Consider the following 20,087-nt stretch of genomic DNA (forward strand, 5'->3'; position numbering starts at 1 on the left):
TCCACAGAATTTGAACGATTCATCATATTTCAAAGTAATTTTGTTCAGTTATGTGAAACAACTGGCAATTATATGATAATAACCAAACTTGAATAGAACGAGAAATAAAATATATATTTTTTAAAATTTGGTGAATTGTTCAAATTTTATCAATTAACTGGCCCTTGGCTTCATTTTGATAACATAACGTAAAACTTTGTAAATCTTAACTAACAATCGATGTATCCTACCGTACGTAATCATGAATAAATATTTATTATAAAATATAACTCAAACTCTGAAATAACGCAAACTCTGAAATAACGCAATCAGTTGATGCATTTCTCGCAAAACTTAATTAAGTAGAGTTGAGTTCTGCGCGGTTCGCCTGTAGCGCTAGTTCTCCCCTCCTGCGCCCCCCTCTTACGCCCCTCCTCGGCGAGTCGAGCGAGCGCCGCCATACAGGCCGCACGTCACGCACAGGCGTCCGCGCGCCCCGACTGACAAACTAAGTCATCTATTTCACCGGAAAATCTCACGGCACCAGTCCCGATTCAGAATTCGAACGGCACCATTCCAGTTTTGAAATTCGAACGGCACCGTTCCCGTTTTGGAATTCGAACACGTGGATACTACTGGGAATAGAGCGGCTCCTTGTCAAGTGGTTCGTTGTTCCAAGTTTGAAATTGACCCCCACGCGCGCCACTTTCTGGTATGTACCCCTTCCACACTTGCTACACTAAACTGTTGAACTTTTTTAAAAATAAGTTTTTTTACACAATTTTTTACGGTATTTTTCGAAATAAGAAAAGTACCTACTCCTAGAAAGATTGGTAGTATCCTTTAGAATACACCTACTAGAGATGTTTTAAGCGGGATAATTTTTGGAATAGAGTTTATGAGAGGAAGAAAATATTATTTGGCCAGTAAAATAATAGATACGCGACTCAAATTTCTATATCATGTCTGAAATAAATTATAACCTAAAACAAACTGTATCTTGTTGAGTTGACCCTGTTTGGAATGTGTGAATTTTGTATCTGGTAAGATATGAATGAATTGTAATTTAATTGTTCAATAATTAAAATGCACGATAAAGTGGAAAATAAAAACTCTCTACGCTACTAGCATAAGAGAAAAAATATTGAAATACATAATAATATATATATTTAAGTTCATTAACTGTAATTAGTTACAACGTATGTTGATTCAGTAACCGTAATTAGTGTACAATGTTGTAGAAATTAATGTATAATGATACTGTGCTGAATCCCCTAAATGATGTTGATTTTCCTTCCCACACCGTGTTGCGCGTTGTGTTGCACCTGCGTCTGCAGCTCAAACCTGGAATTGAACCCTGACAGACAAGGTAAACGTAAATCCAAATGGGCCATTTACCTCGTCATTTGCTCGTTGAAACCGGCTATAAGCTATAACTAGAGCGAAACCTAATTATATTAGACGAGCGCCGGAGCACCGCGCACCGTTGAGTTTTCGTTCCACATTACTATAATAAATTCTATCTATTGCACCCTGTCGCCATAGGTGAAGCGAGATTGCCTCTACTGGATAAATAACGTCGGGGAATGTTTCCTTCATGAGATATTTTGGTTCCGTTTCCCCACCCTTTAGGTCAGTGTTGAGCAATACGCGGCCCGCGGCCTGCTTTATAACTTGGTTAAATAATACATTACAAAATTTTGTTCTGTTTTGTGAGGAGGTTTAGTGGAAAACTTTAGTTAAAATAGTTGTTCCAAAATAACAACCCTTTTTAAACATATTATTAAAAATACAAAAGCTAATTATTTGATATAAATTGTAGAAATAATGCCGCGCTTTTTTATGCATTTTAAAGGTATGTGTTTTATAAAATACCAAGTTTTCTTCACTGACCATTATTTAACTTTCATGATTTTATTTGATTTGACATTGAAACGTTATACATTTGTTTTTTTTTTTAAATATGGTTTTTAGAAAATATTTGGTTTGCGACACCACCGACTGCAAAATTACCATGTCAAGCTGTATATGTATGTACAAACAAAAGATTTGAAAATTGTTAAATTGGCCCTTCGGTTAAAAGGTTGATGATCTCTGCTTTAGGGTACCACTTCAATATTACATTTACTTGCTCCGAGCGCGACTGATCGTAGAGGACTGACCCATTTTTATTTATGGTACCCATTTTGTATCAAATATTTAGAATCTATTAAAACTCGATACGTCAATGTGGCTACCTAATTTCAGAAAAGGTCACAGGAATATTTTTAACCAAATTGTACTCAACTCCCATTATTTTTTAGTTTTCTCAAAGCCATAACTATATTTGAAATAATAGAAACAACTTGGACAATAAAATACCGAAATACTTTTAAAACTATAGTTTTACATACTGCACAATGCAGTGCACCTCATGGTAGTCATAATCTTACTGGACTGTTAATGCAGCCAACTGCATAATACGGTCTTATAATGGTTTTCTAGTTTATTTTAAGACAATATTTTGCAAGGCACGCTAATAGGAAGATCCCAAGTGTCTTTAAAATAGATTATTTTATGCGGAGAATGTTTCCTGGAAGTTTTCATACGGAACAATAAAAAAATCAATCTATCATCTCAAGAAAATTCCAATCCAAGTACGAATGTTTTTGTTCAGGAGTTCAGACGTTAAGGAAATCGCCCTAGATTTAATGAAATTCCGACTGCTAAATTGTCACCCTAATTACGAATTCAGTCAAGACCCTCATCACTGGTGGTAATACAATATTTTTATTAATTTGACAGTCAACACGAGTTTACAAATCACAACAATTTAAAAAAGTCATATCTTCATTATGTAAGTAGATACCGATCCAATGTGACAATCTGATCGTAAACATGTACACTTGTAGGTAGGTACGTACATTATAACATAGGTTATTCATGGTACGTACCTATCTAGAAGTGTACATCTTTACGATCAAATTGTTATAACATAGATTATTCATGGTACGTACCTATCTAGAAGTGTACATGTTCATGATCAGATTGTTACATTGGAATAAATGATTTTTTTTGACCTGTGCATTTTAAAAAAGCTCGTCTCCTTTCAAATATCCAAAGTTGAAACAACATTAGTAGGTAAACACATTAGTAGGTATTTTAAAAATTGTTTTTGTGTTTAATTCGTAGAACTCCATTTAATTTTTTTAAATTTAATTAAAATCAAATTTAATAATACATATACAAAGAAAGGGCCTTAGATTAAATTTACTTGAACAATTATAAATCAATAAAAGAACCAATGACCCTAATATAACATTAATTAATAAAGTAAGGAAAATTATTTATCCCCCGCTTCTAAGTATGTTCACAAAACCTAAACAATATAACATATGTAAATAAATTAATAACTGCTACATCATTATAAAACAATTAAAATAACATTAATATGAGGAAAACAGACTTCAAAATACTCCCACAGAAAATGAAATCTACTGTCACAATTATTTTATCAGTAAATCGGTTTAACCGGCAATAAATCATTTTAATTTGGGAGGGAGTAAAATAGAATCATATAAATAAGTCCTTTAAACGTGGCTAAAACCACTGTTTGAAAATGGCCTCGAAAGCCGAAAAATCTGTAACAATAAAAAAAACAAAAAATACTTGTAGCACTTAACAATAATAGTATTAAATATGATTATAATTAAATTTAAAAAAAAAACATTAGTAGGTAGTTACATATACCTAATTTAATCCGGACTAACTAAAATGACAAAGGTAATATGTATGTGTATAAATTTTAAACCAGACGTTAACCACAAGTTAGGAAACTTTCAAATAAAGGAAAATATATAGTGAAAATGACATAAAACGGCGAATTCAAATTCCTCTTTCAAGGAACTCAGTCTATTTAAAAAAAGAATTAGGGAACCCCAGCTTAGAACTGTCACCGTGTTATTTGCACAACTCAGCAAGCTGTATCAGTCGTGTTAACGCTTGTCAATCACGTCACAGACAAAGCACATTTCAATATGTCCGTCAGGACGTTTTACGTTTTCGAATCGAACAAAATAGAAAAAATGTTTAGAAAAATGGAAAAACACACGGTAGCGGGTTTTAATATTAATGAATTCATTATTAATACGGTGCGTATGATCGATATGAAACCTTTTAAAATACAAGATCATTATTAAAAAACAGACTTTATTCCATTTTTCAAATTTATAAACTTAATATACCTATTATGGTTTTCGGTAGACATTAGCCAAACTTAAAAGCTTTGAACAACATTCAACGGGCAATTTTCTATTTGTGAAAATTAATCATTATTAAAAGTTGGCGGTAGTCACTAAAAGATTTTCTAAAATATTTTTTGATTAATTATTTACTGGGTTCACCTATACAAGTACAAGTAGGGGTAACACATGTTTAAAACTGTGCCTGTCTCACTAATACCCAATGTTATAACTGCCAGTAGCCAGATGAACTAGGTTACACTCAATATTGGGTGGTGTTGTGAGTGGATGTAAAGAAGCGAAAAGAAGAGAGTGAATAACGTGAGGACGCGCTAAGTAATTTAACACTGATTTTTAAAGTTAGCTAAAGCCACTAAAGATTTATTTAAGGTTGTACACATACGAGTATGTTGTGTGACTCCTAACGATTTCCTAAAAATATATTAATACCGATGTAAAAAAGAAACAGGATATTTTTTCTGGGGGTTCTGTTGTGCAAATCTCTTTAATTTCGCTTAACCGAGTACTGAACATGCTAGTCCAGGACTCAGAGCAAAATCGATATTAATGTCAGGGGTGTCCAATGACAACCACAATAACAACATTTTTTCTATGGTGCTGTTTCGTCTTACTTCACTTTAAGATCAAATATATTAATATAATATGGGCACGATAGTTTCAAATTAATTTTAAAGAACTAACTTTTTTTACTCCAATATCTTTCAATGGTTTCAATCTATAGTGATAATACTAGTAGTTCTGTGAAAAGGAATTATGCAATTTGTGGAAAAAATTACCATCTCAATGATAATTATTTTTTCAAAATTTTTTCAGACCGGTAGGTACTAGAACTTTCAATCCCGGGATCTCGAGAACCGGGATCCAGGGAATCCCGGAACTTTGTAGGTACCGTAATCCCGTTGCCGCCTTAATCCCAGTCTAATCCCGTCTTAATCACAGGATTTCGGGATTTTTGTAGGTTTCACGGCCCTGTTCCAACCGTGGGAATATATATTTTTTTATTGGTAGCATGCAGTTTATTGTACAATATTGTTGAGATCTTGGGATATAAAATACAGGTCATAAAGATTTTGGGGTAGGTTATATTTGTGGCGCTGTTTCTTAGAAGTAAAGAAAGTTTTATTGTAGCCTGAAAACATTCAGTATTTAGTCACGTGAAATCACTAAACTGGTATTGTTTAGCAGACAATCTCTCAATCCTCAATTTTAGCTAACTGTAGGGGAAATTTATCATCATAATAAACAATTTGGAAATAGTAGTTTGGCTCTTCAATTGAAAGATTGAAATGTCACTCGCCGTCAAATAACCGAACATCGGACTCGTGTATCTCCTTTGTTCTATGTATTATTTTTTTTTTTTTTTGAGAATTTTTTTTCTATTTTTTGAATTAAATTAGTAATGTATTTTATTTAATCTACGCGTAATATCTAAAAAAGATAAGATTTTCGTTTCAACTTTATAATAATTTAAACATTTAAACTCTGGCGGGATAAAAGGTAGTATCTAACATAGCCACCATCTTGAACCGGAACCGGAACATAACAAACAAAGAAACAATTTACAGACAGCTGAAATTAGAATTAGAAAGAGAACATGAATAAGTTTAGCGATTTTGATAGTGAGGCACGGTGGAATGCTTAGCAAAATGCGAATAAATACCGTTTCTCTGAAGTGTTCTAAAATGAAAGTACGCATATTAATACAGCAGTTAAATCTTAAATCTAGGTAATATAATAATAATATTTTAAACAATCTGGAATGGAGGACATTAGTACATATATTCCATCCACCCCAAATGAGTATATCTACTACTGAATAAGTATGCCAATTTAATTTTATACATGAATAATATTTTCTTTCTATGTAGAAACGAATCGAAAGAAAGTATTCCTTTCCCAAAGAGGTGTTCGCCGCCGCTAATTTCATTACACCAAACAGATCGTGTTCAATTTACTACGTAAAATGTGGGTTTTTCCATCTAAAGAGAACTGAACAGGCAACAGGGGTGGATTGGGAATAATTCGACGGGTCTATTGTCATACGAGGCGCAACTAATTGATGGAAAAGCAATATATACATTTTCGCAAATAATTTGTAATAGGTTTTTTTTGCAACCTGTTGAACATTTATTTTGAAGGCACACAAACTCTTCCGAAAATCAGTTTAGTTTACCGAAAATACAGGCATACCTAAAATATCGCTTATCGCGTTCTAATAGAGGAATAGGTTTTGACGAAATATTAGTATGCGCCTCTAATTGTCTAGCTCTTTGACCAATTGCTATTAATATGTTTTATCAATGTTAGTTTTAATTTATTAACATTTCAAGAAAATTCAGTGAGCGGCACCCTTGTTCGGACACCATCTTTTTTTCCAACCCCAGAACCGAAATATATATACAGTAAATTAAAATCATATGGAAACATTTTTTTTAATTTTTTTTTTATTGTTTAACTTATAACATTGTTACATTGTACATAATTTTAGGTAATAATTGGTAATAGTGTAAAACATATGTAATTGAATTTCTACTCCAATGAAGAGTGCTGGCTCTTGAGCTTGGCGTAGGAGTTATTTGACAATTATTTCATGTTTATATCGGTAATTAACATAAATACAGTACAAATAAATATAAACTTAAAAGAGGATTGTGACGTTAATTTTGGTTGTAACATGAATTGAAGTTATAACATTTGATAGGTGATATTAATTTTTTTTAAAGATAAATTTGACCTTCTTTTTGAATAAAATAAAATCTGGTATTTTTTTCACTTCTTCGGGAAGATTATTAAAATATCTTATGCCTTTGTAAATGTAATTATTGTGCATTTGTTGTGTTGAAAATAGAGGAATTTGGATGTTAAAATTATGCCTTAAGGATGAGTTAAATTTATGTTTTTTTATTACAGTTTCTTTATATATTTGTAATATTGCATCTTTTTTATAGAGGTCTTCAATTTTTGGTACTTCGAAAATTTTGAACAGTGACGCTGAAGAGAATGTTGGTTTTTTTTTCAAAATTACTTTGATAATTAGTTTTTGTACCACTTTTACAGAGCTTAAAATTTTTTCATATGCACCTCCCCACCCAATGATTCCATACTGAAGTAATGATTGGACTAGTGCGTAATGGACTTTTTTCAGGTTGTTTAGCTTGAGAACATTTCTTAATCTAATGAATATATAGATACATTTTCTAATGCGCTTAACAAGTTCACATATGTGTCTGTTCCATTTCATATGTTGGTCTACAATTACACCGAGGTATTTTATTTCAGTTGTTTGGTTTAGTGTGGTACATGATTTATTACAAACATCTTTGTTACATTTTTTGTTGTGTATTATTATATGAATGTTGGGGTTAGTTTTGAATTTATTTATTGTGAATGGTATATAAACTGTTTTTTTTTGCGTTAATTGTAAGTAGATTTGTATCAAACCAGTTTTTTAGGATTTGGATGTCATTATTTGCATTTTCATTAACAATTTTCCAGTCATTACCCTTAATTATGATAATTGTATCATCTGCGTAAGATATAACTGTTCCACTGAGGTTTTGTTTAAAAATATCGTTAACGTACATGATAAAAAGTAAAGGACCCAAAACAGTACCTTGTGGTATCCCAAAATCACTTGTGAGTGGTAGACTAGATGCGTGATTAATTTTTACGACTTGTGTTCTTTGGTGAAGATAACTTTTTAGCCAACTTAATGCTGTGTCATTAAAACCCACGATCTTTAATTTTTGTATTAGTTTGACATGAGATATGCTGTCGAAGGCTTTTTGGAGATCAACAAAAATACCAACACATTTTAATGATTTGTCTAAAGCGTCTTGTATGGTACTAGATAATTTAGCAATGGCGTCTTTTGTGCTTTTGTTTTCCATGAATCCAAACTGGTTTTCGTGAATTATATTATTAATCTTTATGAACTGAGTTATTCTTTTTTTAGCAAATTTTTTCAAATATTTTTGCAATGTTTGATAGTAAAGAAATAGGGCGGTAATTGGTTGGTTCTTCCGGATTGCCGGTTTTAAATATTGGTATAGTTACAGATTGTTTGTACATGGATGGAAAAACTCCGCTTTGAAAACTTGTATTGATTATATGAGTTAATGGTTTTGATACTTGTGATTTTATACATTTCAGTGTTTGTATTGTGACCCCATCAAAACCAGGGGAAGAACCTCCTTTCATACCTGTAATAATTTGTTCAATTTCTTCTGGTGTTGTTGGTTGAAATAATTCAAATTTATGCTCATTAATTACTGTAGTATTTGGGTCATTTGGGGTAAGGCCTTGTTGGATTTTTTTAGCGAGGTTTTTTCCTACATTAGCAAAAAAATTGTTAAATACATTTGCGGCTTCTAGAGGTTTATCTTTACAGCAGATTGAATTGAACATTGACCATTGCACTTTTTCAGAAACACTCTATATTTAATTGCTTCTCTCTTCAGAGCGCCAGATTGATTAAGCTACGAAATGAAATAAACCAAAGCTTTTTAGAAAAGCTCTTGTGCAAAAACGTTATCGTCATTTATTTGCCAGTACACCCCTGGCTGGGTTAGAAGTTTGCGTCATCATCTCAAAAACTCGCTTCCCCGTGATATAATTTTACCAAACGTGTCAAGTTTCACAGAGAGCTTTATTTATGTAGACTTCAGGATTTCTTTTAATGTACCTTCTCGTAAAGCACAGAGCTCGTATGTTTGGAATATTCGGAATCGGAAAATATGCCTTCAAATGACAAACAAAAATGACAGCTTTGATATTGGAAGCTTTTTCGAATATATCAATTTTCTACTTCCTGTTATTCCCTCGTTATTCCGGTAGTATGCTGAGACAAGGTTAGTACTGACAGTGACAAACTTCAGATATATTTTAGACTGGAAGATACTCTCATTATTGCCCTGGCGAAATACCAAAATTTAGAATTTAAAAGGTTGGTTGGTTTTTGTCGTGTTCGGTGACCAGATCTGAACAGCCAGATACCTACTTCTCGGCCTTCCAATTTTTTAAAACTTTAACTCTCCACAAGAAGCCCTGAGTAAAATATTTCTTCAGGGCCAATGTCATCTTTGGGGATACTGTCAGGATGGGTATTTTTAAGGAAAAAAAGTTCTGGGAAGGAAAAAGGTATGAAGAGTGGATGGAATATGGGGGTCTGTATGTCCAAAAGTTACGTCTGAATCTATCCATCCCACTGCGATGCAAGGAGATGGGTCGAGAGTGTCCAAATGAAGACGTCAAAAAGTGTTTCCCTCAATCGGCCTCACTCGATCCCATCTGTCATGCAGTTGGTGGGCAGATGCATCAGCCATCAAGACCTGGACAAACCCCACGCCATGAACCTGGGCACCCCTGCAAAGTCACCAACCGTAGAAAACCACTCGGGGCGACCTACGGCAGAGTTGTTGGTTAAACAGCAAATGGTTCCCGGGGCAGCGGTACCCATACCCGCCACAAATTAAAATAACTGTTTATTGTTTTAGAGAGTTTGTATTATTGTAAATAATATGTTTACTATTATGTTATGATGCGAGACCTTGTTATTATGATAATTGTATTACACGCTAAATATGTATGTAGCTATTTACTGGTAGATTTTTTAATGACGAATGGTAGTGATAAAGCTAATTATAATGTTTCAACTTTGATTCCGTTTTTATAAATATGGTGATATCATTTCACCTTGAGTCACAGTTCACAAGATAATTATTATAAACATGCAATGAAATTAATGAGTTTTACTTTTTTACTAAGATAGCATATCAAACAACATTATATAAAAAACATGATATTTTAAAAATATATATTAAAATACCTGATGACCACGAATCAACGGTCCGCCCATGAACCATTGGATTGTGCTTAAAAACTATTCCTGTCCCGGATTTAATAATAATTCTCATCAAATAATTCTGATTTTGACGTTTCCCATACATTGACATGGCAAAATGCAATGGGAACATGTTATACTCGAGTAAGACGCGAGTTATACTCGTGGTTTTCTTTCATATATTTAAATTGACATTTAATATATATATTTTTAATAATAATCAGTAATAAATAAATTGAAGATGAAGATCTCTTCATTATATAATCGAAAAATCCTCCATTAGTATTTTGGGCACTGAGGAATACACATGGTAGTTAATCCCAGAATTTCTGCACTATAATAAATCTCGAATTCCAATTATTTTGTTAGTATTAACAGTTCCATGATAACTCAACACAATACAAGTTTAACACACGTTTAAAAAGTGAGTAAAGTCATTAAAAGCGATGAAAATAAACTAATCTAACCAACTTATCCTCTTTAACCTAGTTTTTTTTCATCACATTTCATGACATGACATGACTTTTTAAAGGTGTGTTGAATTGTTATTTTGATGAGTTCTTCGGCCACCGATGTCGTCGGGGTTTAATCGTCACCGTGGATTTTTTAATAATAATCTACCTCCTCATTAATTAATTTAATATTTAATCAAACTAAGCGCATGCCCGTATTAAAGTGGTCGAATAAAATAATAATAAAAAAGAAAAATATTTACACGAAAATTTTTATATTAACAAAAATAGTAGAAATAAATAAAATTTAGGTGTATTAGATCTATCAAAGAATTGATATAAAAAATTCAAAAATCAATAATTTTAAATACATGTAGGACTACGAAAGATTTTTTTAATATTTGTAATGAGAGGCTAGTAGGATTTATAGGTCCAGTAAGGAGTTCTACCGAGCCGAACCCTCTGATTTGAAAATATCCGAAGTCGGTGAATATTTTCCCATTTGATTTTCTTGTATTGTTTTTTTCTAAATTTATTTTGCTTATATAATGCACTTGCATAATGTGGATTGACTAGATGATCGTTTGTTGAAAAGTGTGTGGAAGGGTTTAATTTTTCCTGTAGAGAAGATTTAACCCGGACATAAAGTCGAAATAGAAAAAAAATATACATGTCCGTTCCATTATTTGATTTGTGTCTATATGTATGGGTACTACCTAACCTTCTTCTCTCTTTCATAATCTCTCTACACCGGGATGGTCCGATTCTCCGTAGACAACCCGCTTGCTTGGGTGTAAACTGTGCGCCCTAAAGTTTACATTTAGACTTCAACCTCAACCTAAAAACTTCCCCCAAAATGGCGTTGTCATAGTTTGACTGCCCTGAACATCTATCTCGTCTCTAAAAAGTATAAAACAAAATCTCTATCCGCATCTGTTTGTTTGTACGCTTAGTTCTCCAAAACCATGCAACGGATTTTGACAGGGTTTTCACTATCATTTGGATAATTTCTTCCGAAAGGTTAATGTGTATAATACATGCAAATTATATTTATAGAAAGTAGAGAAAAGTCGAGCAACGCAGGGTTCACGCCATCTAGTATTACATACAAAAATCAGCGCGATATCGCATACAAATGATATTCCATATAAAATATGAATTATTTATACCAGGTGTAAGTATATACATTAATATATCAAGGTAAAATATTGAATAATAGGCTTATTTACGCGGAAAGCCTCGATTTCTTTCTCGTCGGTGATGGCAGTGTAAGCGAAAATGGAATCAGATGTTTTATTCATCAGTCTAATCGCTTTTCTCTTCACTCCTTCCTTTCTTCCTGGCATTCCTTTCTTACTTGCTGTGGCGACTTGTATGCAAATCCCTCTCACACATTCCTCACACCCCTTTGACACTTCCTTATACAATATTTCTACAAAATGAGAAATATTACAGAAAATAGGGTATTTTCACAAACCACGTACCGTTAAAAATGTGTGGAAGATTTCAAGTATTTTTATTATTCAACACACGACTTATTCAAAATACCATACGGCAGAACAGATATTCTAGCACAACATAGCATGACAAGAGGAATGGTGCTATTGAATGAAATCTCAGAAGCACTAGATAATATATAATTCTTCTTTAAATAGCCTAAAGTTTTTTTTGTATAATAATTATCTTCATAGGTGTTAAGATTGTCAAATTGAGAATTGTACAGTAATTGGATAATCTATCTGTTGTGCAATAAATAATTAAAAAAAATTATACTGATCATTATAATAAAAATGCGTGATTTTAATTGTTTTAATCATAATTATTAATTTCTGAAACGGTCTAAAACTGCACTTTCTGAAACGGTTCCAACTGGCTACAGCGTCATTATGACATAGAAAATGCCACTAGCTGGTAAGTCGGCTGGCATCAACTTTGCCCGGCGTGACGTTAACGCCGCCATATTCACGAATAAAAACTAACATCTCCTTTTCCACATTTTAAATCGTTCGAATGTATTCGTCAACATAAAAAATTAAATAAAAATACCTGCATTCTAGTCATTGTTTTAGAGAATAAGAAAAGATTGACCTGCCCTAACCTCTGGAAACTAAGGAGTCAGGAAACAAATCACGTGTCAATCATTTTGGAGCTGGAGACTTCCAGCATGTCTTGAACAAATTGCTACATCAATCGTGCATTGACCGCCGGCGAGTGAACATCAAAATAACGAGACCTTCCACAGAAAAGAAAAGCTCGCTTTTTTTTTTTTTCTTATTGTGAAACCGCACAAGAAGCCAAACTGTTCTCAACCGTCTGGAACCAGTGAGACTATAGCATCCCCGATTGGGGTATGTTGTGAGGCTGAAGGTACTGGGAAGGAGATGGGGAACAGGAAAGTGGGAAGTACCTGGCTATTCAGATCTGGTCACCAAACACGGCCACAGCCATTTAAAACAACTTTTCAATTCTGAATGGTGGTCTTACACCAGTACGATACCAAGTGTATCTTCCACTTTGAAAGTAAAATAAGGTAACGGTTTGCAGCGCAACCAGTTGTGGGACTTTTCTGCGCAAGATCTGTTTTCTCGTTTGAACAAAGCCGACTAATACGGTCACGTCGGTCTATTAAACTATATAAAATAAAACTCAAATTACATATTATTCAAGGATGCAAATGCAAAATCTTATGCAAATAATAATGGAACTACCGTGTATTATTGCAGTTAAATTACGTGTGAAATAAATAATACACACAAATTATTTAAAATTAAAACGGATAATTTTATTATTTTTATGATAGGAGATTTTGTGTGATAACCCTAAGTTCACGTTTGATGGACGCTTATTGGGGGTGCACGGTGCAGGTTGTTACTGAGGTAAATAAATTATAACTTATATGTAAAAGTGTCTAACTAAATACTACAACTAAATATTCGATCATGGAAACATGTGGAACTTTATCGCGGGATTTGGAATTTGCAATTACGTGTATTAATGCTTCTAGCAATTCACGCGCTTTTGTAAAAAGGACTAGTAATTCGTAGAGTAGAATAAGTAGATTTTATTTTCGAAATATTATTAGTGATAATAGAATGTGAGGTGTCTGAAAACTGTCGGATTCATTTATTTACCAGTCATAGAAAATGTGAAAGTGGATAGTTTCTTCACCTTTATGTTACTGTCTACTGTTTCTCATGTGTATGGAAAATGCCCTATTTTGGTGAAAAAACATTGTGGAACTTGGACACAAGGAAATAATGACTGGATTTTGTAAGAGAAAATGGCGAAAATTTTATTCTCATGCTAATACTGACGTAAGAATAAAATCTGTGCATTCTAATTTATTCAAAAAAATGCAATAAAGTAATGCAATAAGAGTTTTTTTATGAAACAAACGGTAATAAAAATCAGCTTACAGAACTTGAAAAAGATCTCACGATCGATGAAAAAATGATTATTTTTTATGCAGTATTTGACTTGCCCATAAGATGATAAAAATGTGAAAAAACCTGTTAAAAGAGTAAATTGTTTTTTTTTTTAATATATATTATAAGACGTGGAAGCCTTAAACAATCTGAGATCAGAAATATTATTAATTAACTATGTATTAAGATATGTGAAGCCAAAAACTTTCTCTAAAGGTAATTTGATCTGAACTATAAAGCAGAAATTAATAATTGTTTGAAGCAGCGAAACCCTTAAAACGATTAAATCTTTTTCGAACTATTTTCAGTCCGTAAGTTTATAATTGGAAATATAGCTAAATATTGTTAAGACTGTTTACAATTTTTAACAAAGTACGGATAAAATAGGTATATATCGGAAGGTTGAAACGAAACGAACCCCAGATACTAAATTCGGTGAGCGTGCTTTTGGAGCGTCAGGACCTAAATCCTGGAATGATTGACATGATTTTAGAATGAAAAACTCGACAGAATTTAGAACTGAACATAAAACCTTTTCAGACATTCATATCTATAAAGTCAGAAACCTTTCACCTTTCGTAATCAACTAAAAGTTTTTAAGGTAGTTTCATCAAAATTCTCCAGTCCTAAATAAATATTAACTCTTTCTTTTGCAAACTAATCTTCTAATAAATGTAATATCAATAGTATCGTAGTGGAGGGTAAAAAAAGATAAAATCCGCAATGTTCGATTTTAATTTTTTTTTTACTATAATTTTTTAAATTAAAAAAAAAAAATATAGCGTTAATCTAAAGTGACCTGGCAGGTAAACCTGTTTGCTGTGTGTGTTTGTATATAATAACAATTGATAGAGCTTATGAACTCATAATTGTACAGCGCCATTGAGGCGATTTTTCACAAAAACAGGGCTTTACAAATTAACCCATTATATTATTATTATTTTCTCTACTGTTGTTGTTTTCGTTTTCTTCAACACTCAGAATCTTTTTTTATCGTGTTCATTTTGAAGTGTAAATAACTAGGTAAACAGGGAACGAAGTGGGACAAGGGAGGGACCCTAATCGAACTTTATTGATATTAAAACACAACCGATTGGTAGATAAAAGTTCACAAGAATACTTGAGAAATCTGGTTTCGGATATTTTGTAAATGTTGTGTCACCATTATAATATTATTTTACTGAAGATAACTAAAAATTTTACTTGACAATTTTGTAAAATAAAGTTTTGTTCTTGGTCAAATTTAAATTCAAAATTTCATGTACTAATAAAAATAAACGTTTCAATTTTTTTGCATTGTGACGATCGTTATATGAACAGAAAAGAACTATGTTTTAACATCCTTGATAAGAAGATGATAAGCCATTTAAAAATAATTTTTTAGCTATAATTTATTTAAATAACAATAAATTACTGCTTACGTCGCTATTTAATCAAAATAGTGGGCATGTTTCGAAACCAATGTTTTTTTTTTCATTAGGATTATAAAATAAAAATAAAATTATTAACAAGTTAATTATTTAGTATAAAACAGATCGATTATTTAGATTAAATAACCTGTGTACAAAGACAACAATTCTCTACGAATTGGCAACCCTGATGTAGAATATTTAGACCTTCAATTTTTAGTGATATAGACCGGTTGTTGTTAATCAGCATTAGTCATACTGTAGTGGTACGCCACTACTTGATTCGACCGTCATTTTAGAAGTTTCGATTTTCTTCCAAACAAGCTTCTTGGATATTCTCTTATTTTTTAATCTTTATTTGGCAATATCTACATAGCAACCAAAATGTTCGAGAAGCTTCTTCACCTTATAAAAGCGACAGTGTGAAGGAGTCAGTCAGTCAGTCATCAGTCGTTCAACAGTCGTTTATCAAGACTTCGCGAGTGAAAACCCGCGCACCACCGCCGCGCGCAGGGCAATATACTCGGCTCTGCACGGTTCAATCATGGACTCCATCGGGATCATCACAGCACCCTGGCCCCGGCCATCGTTCCTGGCCAGCGCTACACCGGATCACAGCGCCCTGGTTCCAGCACATCTGACCAGCGCTACATCCACGCATCTAGACCACGCGGCATCCTGGCCGGTCTATGCACCTCCCGCACAACCACCGACCAGGTCGCACCTTCGGCTTCCCTGTTAGTACTGAAGCACCCGGAAAACCCACGCTCTTCACCAGTACCTGATATGTCAACGAGTCCGGTCACCAGCAGCGGCGTCGACTCACTGACCCGCGCTTGACCAGCACTTCACCGCCTCCACGAGTCTTCATCATCAGTCCTCAAGTCATTTCACATACGGCAACCTGACTCAAATAATACACTGTGACCTTCACGACATATTTCATTGCGTGCCTCCTCACAAGATCTCTAAAATACTAAGATACAAGTCATGCAATCGTGTTTTACGTTTTTAAATAACGATTTATAAATTCTAAGTATAATAATAAATAATAAAACTTATAAATTCAAAATCAGTGTTTGTTGATCTATATGAATATTATTCTTTGCAGTTTATTATTAGGTATGTAGGTATAACAGTACCTACTTGAAAATTTTATGATTTCAAATAAAACTTTGGTTTTGATTTATTAAAAAATAAAATATTAAAAACATCCCTTATGGACGCGAGGTCTAGTACAGAACTACTAAAATATAAAATGAAAACTTATTATAGGAATAGAAATAATAGACAACTAAATAGTAAAACAAAAACACATTATATGATAAGATATAAAATGAAATCGAAAAGATATATCGGATTCAAGCGACAACTTACTAAATTGATAGAAAAAAGTATATTTTTTCCAATTTTGTATCCAATATTGAATAAATTCATTCGGTATGCATTGAATTACAACATGCACCGATATAAAATCAACAAATAAGATATCCCTTTTTACTATAGGTGTTCAACGTTGGATATTTGAAAGAGGGCGAAAATTCTTTAAAGAATTTCTAAAGACTTCCTAAAACTATTAAAAAAAAAATAATTTAATAAAAATATATATTGTATCACCTTTTAACAATATAATTTTTTTTTCACGTTGTATAATTTGTATAACTACCATAACACGGTCATTAGCCTAGTATGGTTGTTGAAAATTGTGATGTTAAAAAAAATAGAAGAAAACAAAAAAAAGTATGGATTGCTGAATATAAACAGTAAAGTTTCCCGTTTTAATTATTAGCGCATTTGGGAAAGCCATTGTCCAGAAGTATGAACTTTTGCAATTCATTAGTGAGAATCGATCCGAGTTGGTCCAAGTTGATTTGCCACGTTACTTCGTTAGAGCGTTAAATTAGATTTCTCCTTTTTTGTTCCCGACTTATCTTTCGGAAAATCTAATTATACTTTCGTATAAAGCGTTAAGTGTATTACTTTTAAATCTGAATGAACTTATTCAAGGTAATGTCGGGTTATATTTTCATCGCGAAGGAGGCAAATCATTCAATATATTTTAGCGATTTTATAACTATAAAATAATAATTTTATTAAATTTCTATTATACCTCTCTTTAATGGTTTATTTTAAATTTTATCGTAATTAATTAAAACAATAAATTTACTTATAACTTAGCTTAGCCTATTTTATTTCCTAAAAACGTTTTTTTATGCTTAAGAAACCCACTTTTTGGTAGGTATTAAAATAACTCTTTGATTGGAACCAAATTGCTAGATTACAACATATTTTTCACACAATTTAATTACAAAATTCTTTCTAAAACTGAATCGTGAATTTATCATGTTACATTCTTTATAATTTCAAATTATGCCTTGGAATTGCGAATGTTTAAATATTAAGTTCCCAAAAAAGAAATGTATTTTAATTTTTTGAAATATGAGCGTATTAAATGTTTTTTGTAAAGAATATTTCAGTAAAAATATTTTTAAATTATGATTTGATTGAATGTTCTAACGGGCATCATATCTGAAGAAAAAAAAATGTTTAGGGATCTTTCCATCATCATCATTCATCTACCTAAGGGAGTCTCTAAAGTCATCATTGAATTCCACGGGAGTAAAATAAAAGAAGGTATTGTAATAATCATTGTTTGTAGTTTTAAAATCGCTGTTGAATAAGATACCTTGTGAGCATAATCATTAAAACAACAATGAATGAAACAAAAATGTTCTTGAAGGAATACACTAAAGTTCTGATCAAAATAAATAAAGGGAAACCGGGGCACTTATGCTACATTACGCGGAACGAGAAATCTTGGGGTTTTCATATATGCAAGAAAAAGAAAAACAAAGAAAGAGAAAACTGTGGTTGGGAATCTACAGAATTGGTGTAACAAGAGCACCCAATCAGTATTGCTTGCAGAATTCAAGTGGCTTTGATTTGCCGACGGTAGATACTAGAGAAATAGTAATAGAAATGGTAGGGTAGCATGCGAAAAAGTAATAGAAGAGGATATCCGTTGGTCTTTAAGTACCTAACTTCTTCAATATTATACATATATGTGGGTACCTACATATAATTCACTGGATATTTTTTAACAATTTATGGTTTTGCATTCGGACGTACAGAATAGAAATTGCATATTGGTTTTGTCTATTTTTTTGACGGCTTTTCGAAAAAAATAAATCTAAACAAACATTTGTTTTATTCTTCTACATTTCCTCGTTTAGTTTTAGAATATTACAGCTGCTTGATTAATCCCAATTATAAAAAAACAGTTTACGTTGTTGTCGTACAAATTACTAATATTAGTGTTGGTCAGTTGGAAGTTTACCCAGCCAAGGGGTCAATCTGTGGCTTCTGGGGGGCGGTGAAATAAACGAAATGGGGCTAAGAAAATTGGAAGTGGAACAGTTTCATTTCCACCCGCCTTTTGGAATATTCCTTTGAATGGCTCAAAGGTAAGCGGCTTTGCTTGTGGGTCGGACTAAAACCAATTTAAAATTAATCAAAATTTACGATGTTCATTTGTGGCTCCGTTAAGATGTTTCACTTTTAATTTCATTCACTCTAAAGCTAGAGGGACGAATTAATTGTTTTTATTCTTTCAGAAATCAGTATTTTCTTTTCAAACTTCCAGTGATATTTTTGTAGCGACTTTTTGCTTTAGGAATTGGTCTCAGCAAATACCATTAAAGAACGTTTTTACAAAACCCGAATAAAGTTTACCCAGTTAAATATTTGAATATTATGTTATTAAGCTTGTTTTCTATATTCACCTTAAACGCTTTAACAACAACAAAACAAAATTTGTACCACAACTCATTTTTTAAAAGAAAGTTTAAAAAAATATATATTGTATTGAAAATATTTGTATTCCGACATACATTTTTTTACATTATTTCCTCACCGGAGGTCGTAACAAATAAACTACAAATAAACCATAAAAAAGGCAGGAAAGTAATAAAATACACAAAAATATTCCTTGAGTACGATATAAATACAATAAAATGATATTTCAAATATATGTTAGCTTTTAATTGCATTTTAAAATTTTAATCGTCCTGTATTTATAAAGTAAGCTCAGGGGTGCCATTCTTACTTAAAATTAATCCCTCGGCGGTGTGTGCGTAATATAAATTACCTAACTTATAGCTTACGGATTAAATATTTCAGTTCTTCAAATATGTTACGCAATATTATATTTCATAAATGAAAGACTTGCGATGGATAGTGTAAACATAATAAATCCAGAATAAATAAATTTAACGCCTTTCGAATTGGTGTAATATCGTATGGAAAAAATTTAAAAGAAAGTATTTGTACAAATGCTGTCTCAAAAAGTATATAATATTTACCTAATAATTTACCTAAGCAATTATTAGTCGCCTGAAATATCAATACAAATTGAAATATCTCCCGAGTAAAAATAAATGCCGCCAACTGGAATTGAATCCGTACCTTCTGATGTCCGGTCAGGTGCTCTGAAACCACTGAGCTATGTTCATATTCCAACCCACCAAATGATTCAATATGTACTAGTACCTCAATCGACAATTACTGCTTATTATATTTTTTCCACCTGTAAACAACCAACTTTGTATTGGAGGAAAGGCTTTGTAAGTGCTAAATTTCTCACTAGATGACGTCGAGACATATAATATCTTCATTTATTGGTGAAATATTTTTGACTTGTCAAATATTATTATTTTTTAATGACAAACTAATGTTTATAA

At 32.4% G+C, this 20,087-nt stretch overlaps 1 protein-coding gene across 2 annotated transcripts in view; it reads left to right on the forward strand.

The window, feature by feature from the left end:
- The first annotated feature begins 422 nt into the window (after positions 1–422).
- Positions 423–20,087, forward strand: part of LOC149421694 (uncharacterized) — a 253,161-nt gene continuing 233,496 nt past the window's right edge. For both annotated transcript variants that reach the window (XM_089635019.1, XM_089635020.1), the window contains exon 1: positions 423–691. The gene's annotated coding sequence lies outside the window, so the exon portion shown is untranslated. The remainder of the gene's footprint in view (positions 692–20,087) is intronic.

Source organism: Hesperophylax consimilis, chromosome 8 (genome assembly GCF_061612785.1).
Source record: "Hesperophylax consimilis isolate HC1 chromosome 8, BYU_Hcon_1.0, whole genome shotgun sequence".
NCBI lineage: Eukaryota > Metazoa > Arthropoda > Insecta > Trichoptera > Limnephilidae > Hesperophylax > Hesperophylax consimilis.